Source organism: Artemia sp. Qi Xiang Cuo, chromosome 15 (genome assembly GCF_049724085.1).
Source record: "Artemia sp. Qi Xiang Cuo chromosome 15, ASM4972408v1, whole genome shotgun sequence".
Classification (NCBI taxonomy): Eukaryota; Metazoa; Arthropoda; class Branchiopoda; order Anostraca; family Artemiidae; genus Artemia; species Artemia sp. Qi Xiang Cuo.
Genome location: NC_142808.1, coordinates 33,843,968 through 33,850,770, shown reverse-complemented (window position 1 = coordinate 33,850,770; position 6,803 = coordinate 33,843,968).

Sequence of the window (6,803 nt, the reverse complement as noted above, 5' to 3'; positions counted from 1 at the left end):
TAAACCCTCAGAATAGCATAGGAAGGAACATAAACCCTCAGAATAGCATAGGAAGGAACATAAACCCTCAGAATAGCATAGGAAGGAACATACACCCTAAGAATAGCATAGAAAATAACTTAAACCCCCAGAATAGCATAGGAAGGAACATAAACCCTCAGAGTAGCATAGGAAGGAACATAAACCCCCAGAATAGCATAGGAAGGAACATAGTGCTATAGAAATGGAATATAGGACTCTACTAGTATAAAGTAAATGTAATTGTTCGTTTCAGTTTTTTTCCAAGTGTTAAATATTTTTTTTTCATTGACCGTTTTTCCAAGTCTTAAGTACTATTATTAGGTTAATGTAGTGTTTCATTTAAGTGTTTTATGATGATCGCTGACCAAAGTTTATGTTATTTGTCCCTTTCTTTTATGTTCTTTACTTTCCACGGGGGGGGGGGGGGTATTTTCAGGGGATAATCGACGGGGGAGGGGTAAGTACCGGCCACCTTTAGACACATCTACGGGGCAATTTTGACTAAGGGTAAGCTAGATTTTGAGGGCTTTAAGAAATTATTTACCATATTTTAACATTTGTTTCATATTTTTAATATTTTCTAGGTCTTATGGGCCGAGGTTTGAGAATTTTAAGAGATTGTTTACCATATTTTAACATTTTTTTGTATTTTTCATTATTTTCCTGGGGTTTAATAGATCCAAGACATGAAAACATTCAACTTCGAGACCAGAGTGGCCCAGCAATATCATTTTTACAAACACCTAGGAGGCCATTTCGACTAAGCATGTGCTAGCACTTGAAGATTTTAAGCAATTATTCACCATATTTTAACATTTGTGTCATATTTTCAATGTTTTCTAGGACTTATGGGCCGATTTTTTGAGAATTTTAAGAGATTATTTACCATATTATAATATTTTCCTTCATATTTTTCATAATTTTCATGGGGTTTAATAGATCCAAGGCATGAAAACATTCAACCTCGAGAGCAGAGTGGCATTGCGGTACGTTTTCACTCATACCTGAGAGCCATTTCTACTAAGGAAATACTAGCATTTGAGGGTTTTAAGCGATTATTTTCCATATTTTTACATTTGTTTCATGTTTTTAATATTTTCTCGTGCATATGGACCGAGGTTTGAGAGTTTTAAGATATTATTTTCTATTTTCTAATATTGTTTCATATTTTTCATTATTTTCCTGGGGTTCAATAGATCTAGGGAATGAAAATATTCAACCTCTAGATCCAGGGCATGAAAACATTCAACCTCAAGAGCAGAATGGAACATCAACATCGTTTTCAGAAACACCTAGAGGGCAATTTTGAATACTGGTATGCTAGCACTTGAGGATTTTATGCGATTATTTACCATAGATATAGATATAGATATGTTTCTCACAAAAGCCCCATGGGCCATGAATATTACAAATACAGCAAAACATATAAAACATAAGAAGTTCAAACACTTTTGAAAATAACATTATTATTGAAAACCTTCCCTATGTCTCATCCCCACACTCACAAAATTTCCCAAATGTTTAATATCCACTTTGCAACTACTTCCTATTTTATTTTCTAAACAACTTCTATGCATCACATCCTTCCCAAAAATTTCCCTTGTAAGTACCTTCAGTTCTTCACAACAAAACATAAGATGTTCTAAATTTTCAGACTCCCCGCAAAACGGACAAGTGAAGGGACCACTCCGTATCTTAACCCTCCCTAAACACTTTCTTCTCCCCCCAAAAGGCATAAAATTTCCCCTTAGTGATAAAACCCATTTTAAAGTATCATTTTGGAGGCCAAATTTTAGATGTACTTCTTCTCCACAGGGTTCTTTAATTTTTCTATATATTCCAAGGGATTGTGACTTAACCTTGTCTACTTGCCAAACCTCGATCTCTTGATCTTGTAGTACTTTTTCCACAACTTTTGCAATCAATCCTGTTTTCACCCCCGGTCCAATGTCATCATTCCACCAGTCTGATAGCCCACAGTTGTTTAATATACTCTTAATTTGCAAAGGCCCAGAATCTACTTTTATCAAATAACATTTCATTGAAAGCATTTTTTTAACCGATAATTTGGCATAGCAATAATTTTTTCCCAATAACCTTCAATGAGTACTAGCCGTTTATTTCTTCAGCAAAAAAGACCCAGGACACGCTTTATAACAATGCTATTAAATGTTGCATCTAACCCTATTAATCTTTTAAAATAATGAAGCTGTATCCTTTCCATTTCCACCCCCTTTTCGTGTCCCCATATCTCTACCCCATAATATATAGCAGGTTATATTCTACTTGTAAAAATACGCTTTTGTAGCTTGAAATCCTTCGCTCCTATATCCTTAATACAGCTCTTTAAGAAAATACCAGCAAAACTTTTACCTTTACTTGACATTAGAGCTAAGTTTCTTATCCGCTTATCATTTGAAACAAGTCTACAGCCTAGGTAAACATACTCGTTCACTACTTCATAACTCTCCTCCCGTAACTAAAATTTTCTTCAGATGTCTTCGCTCCCCTTGCAAAAACCAATGCTGCTGACTCGCCTAGATTTAAAACCAGTCTCTTTTTCTTAAAATACTTTTCTATGCTCTCTAATGCGTGCTGCATATGCTCTCTACTATTTGCCAATAAAGCTGTATCATCGGCGTACAAAAGTGCAGACATTTTTTTCAAATACTTACTTTCCTTTTCCTTAAATAGCTTTCGATGTCATTAATATACAACGAAAATAACTTCAGTGACAAAGTACAACCTTGTTTCATCTCTAGCCTGCTAAGTTTTTCCCTCGATGTTTCCTTACCATCCCGCACTACAAACTTTACCGTCAAATGCATTTGTATTAAAATACACACACACTGACACGGTAATCCTAAATTAATCAGACAATGCATAAGGATATACCTATTTACACTATCGAAAGCACCTTTTAAGTCCAAAAAGGCCACAAACAAATTATCCTATTTTTTCGTGGCATATTTCCTAATTAGACTGGTTAAAATAAAAATTTAATCTATTGTACTATAATTTTCGCGAAATCCTGCCTATCTTTCAATGACTGTCTGTGATTTTTCTAGCCACTTATCTAATCTATTCCCCAACACTTGCGAAAAGCTTGCTTACACCATTGCCCAAACTGATCATACGGTAATTCCTGAGATTCATGCCATCCCCTTTTTTATATAACGGTATGGTGACAGATGTATTCCATTGCTCTGGCCATTGGGGGTTATTGATAATTGATGAAAATGTTATAAAGTTGATTTGAATAACCCATACTTTTGCCTATTTCCATAGTTGCATTGGGATTCCGTCTAAACCAGGAGCTGAATTACCCTTCATTTTCATGGTCTTAACTAATTTCATCCTCGGTGACAGATTTTAACAGTTCGTAGTCCTCTTCCTTCATCGGTATCTATAGTTTCTTTCTCAGACGTGTCCCCGCTAATTAAATGTCCATCAGATGTGTAGCTCCTGATTTCTTCTAATCCCTTATTTTCTAAGAAGCCCAGCCATCTTGTTGCCTCGATTGCACCTTTTCCTTCGTTTTTATTCCCTGTTGATTTTTTTTACAAACTTCTAAACTCTTTGATTCATTCTTTCTAAAGACTTTAACCTTAGCCTTTCAGATTTTTCTATCTCAAACTTTCTTTTTTTACCTTTATAAGATTCTTATATTCCTTTCTATCTCTCTTGTAATTCTGATACAGTTGTTGAAAATTATCTGCTTCTTCATTTAATTTTAATACCTTCAATAATCTCGATACCATATTTTGAAAGATCTTAAGCCGAACTGGCCAGCCATGACAAAAAACCAACAGAGAAATAATTCTCAGTGAAAAAAAACAACAAACAACACTTCGGCCAGTGGAGCCTTTTTTTAGAAATCGGAATCACTGATTCCTTCTTGCAATTTTTTTGCATTCCTTCTTTAGACTTCGGCCTCCACTGGCCAAAGTCTCGTTTGTTGTTTTTTTTTCACCGAGATTTTTCTCTGTTGGTTTTGTATCCCATATCTTAACATTTGTTTCATATTTTTAATATTTTCTAGGGGTTACGGGCCGACGTTTGAGAATTTTGAGAGATTATTTTCGTTTTTTAAATTTTTTTCCATATTCAGTATCGTTAATTTATATTGACGTTGATAATTGAAAATGACATTAATGTGAATATAATATTCACATCAATATCGTTTTCACAAACACCCAAGGGACAATTTTGACTAAGGATAATAATAATAATAATAATTTATTATAAGCCAAAAAACAGGCCATACAGAACAGTATTCTTAATTACATTCCACAAAAAAAATTACATAAATATCAAGTTTCACTCATTGATGTCAACGCTTCATTTACATATTTAAATAACTGCCTGATTGTTATTTTTACAGTCGTTTTCAGAATCCCGGGTAACTCCAAATTTCCACCCTCAAAATACGTTTCCCTTAAGATAGAGAGTTACTGGCACTCGGTGAAAATATGGGCCACATCCTCAATACTTAAGTTATATCTAGTGAAAGAGGAGTCTGTATCTACTTCTGAGGCCAATCTTTTTCTTTCAAATACTCTTTTTCTATTTTTGAGTGGCAGGCAATTCGCTCGGATCCGAAACCAAGTCCTCAATGTGTCCCACCGGTAATCCTAGTTTAAAACAATAATCAAATACAAAGATGTCTTTTATATGGGGATAAAACTTCACTGTTTCAGATATTTTAACTGCCTTGCTCCACACTTGGACTTCCTGGTCTGTTATTAATTCTATAATCATAGCCAAAAACGGCTCACCCTGATCTGAGGGTCCTAGCCCTTCATTCCAAATATAGGATAATCCTAATCCATCTAAAACATTTTTTATTTGGTACGGCCACGATCTTTTACGTTTCGACCATAGCATCTCCACATAAGCTGCTTTTGCTAACCTATCTTCTGGCAGAATTAGAACTTTTAGCCAGTACCGGATCATCTGTGCTAATCTACTCATTCTCAGCGAAAATATACCTAGGTCACCTTTTATTGCCTGATTGTGGGTCGTTAAGTGAAGACCAATTAATCTCTTAAAGTGTTGCAGCTGAATTGATTCCAATTGTGGTGCCGGGTCATGCCCCCAGAGTTCAGCTCCGTAATGGATAGTAGGCAAAACTTTAGAATTAAAAACATATTTATGCATTTTTAGATATTTTATACTTGAAAGCCTTGAATTACGTAAAATGGTAGCTGAAACTGCTTTCCCTCTCTTAATCATCTCTTTTACATGCTCTTTCCATCCTCCATTTGCTGAAAGTGTTACTCCCAAATATTTAAAATTTTCGCTCTTTTTTACATTTTCACCTTTATAATAAAATTCTACTTTTTGATCATCATTGATCACTCGAATTCCTCTAAAAACCACAATCTCAGTTTTTTCCTATCAATACTGTCGAAGGCCTTTTCTAGATCCAAAAATGCAACGTACAACCTATTCTTCCCTTTTGCATATTTTTCTACAAGCGCCTGTAGGACTAAGACCCTATCAATAGTATTATATCCATCTCGAAATCCTGCCTGCTCCTCCTTCAAAATCCTATATTTTTCTAACCAATGAGCTAATCTAGCATCTAGTATTCTTTCTAATATTTTGCTAAGACTAGGTACTAAAGATATCGGTCGATAATTACTGTGATCCACTGGGTCTCCCTTTTTGAATAGCGGCAAAATCAAGGATGTTTTCCACGGCGAGGGTCATTCTCCAGAAGCCAGAACTGAGTTGAAGATAGCCAAGAAGATGGGCATAAATAAAAGTTGGAATTGTTTCAAGATCTTTGTTGGGACTCCATCGCTACCAGGTGCTGATCCACCTTCCATGGCGCTTATACATTCTTCAATTTCTTCTTCCGATACGGGTTTTTTCAGATCATGATCGTGTTCTTTCTGTGGGAGACTGGTCTCATTCTCTGTATTCAATAATTCGTCACTGAACTAGCAGTCAAACGAATAGTCTTCCTGAACCGCGAAGGTGTAGTATGTAGGCCATGTTTTCGGGTCAGGTACTTTTGGCTGAGCTATGGAGGCCCCTTTTTTTTATCTTTCTCCAGAAAGACCACATATCACTCTTTTCATAAAACTGGATCAGCTCCTCCTTAACTTTTGAATAGCCAGTCTTTTCTTCTGTTTTAAAAGGAGTTTATACTCCCGGCGAACATTTTTAAACCTTGTTACTAGTCGAAGCCAATTTTCCTCTTTTTCCTCTTCCCTCAAAATCTCCATTTATTTAATCAATTCTAATTTTTTTATTCTACATTCCTCATCAAAAAAATCTATATCCTTACGACCTCCTTTATTTCCTAGAACTGGGCCTGCTATTTCATGTAAAATCTCAGTGAACTCTTCTATCAATCTATCATGGTTATTTGTCTTCTCTAAATCACTTAGCCTTATAGCTACATCATCCTCTGAAAACGCTTCACTTAATTTAATATTTTCCTCTGTAGACAATTCCCTAGGTATCTGACGTCTAACATTTTTATTATAAATACGACTTTTGCTTGAAATATCCCTCCTTTGGGGAGCACTCCTTGATCTAATTTCTAAAAATACTGGTAAATGGTCCGATCCTACTAGCTTAAGCACATCCACATTAAGGTAATTCGGATCCCAGCGAATAAACTTGTTGAGCGCTCATTTGTGTCAGTGAAACTTGTTGCACGTTGACTTTTCTCTTCGTGAAACTTGTAAATTGATTTTTCTCCTCGTGAAACTGATTTTGTTCATGGAGCTTGTCGTATGCTGATTTTTATTAACGGAACCTCTCGC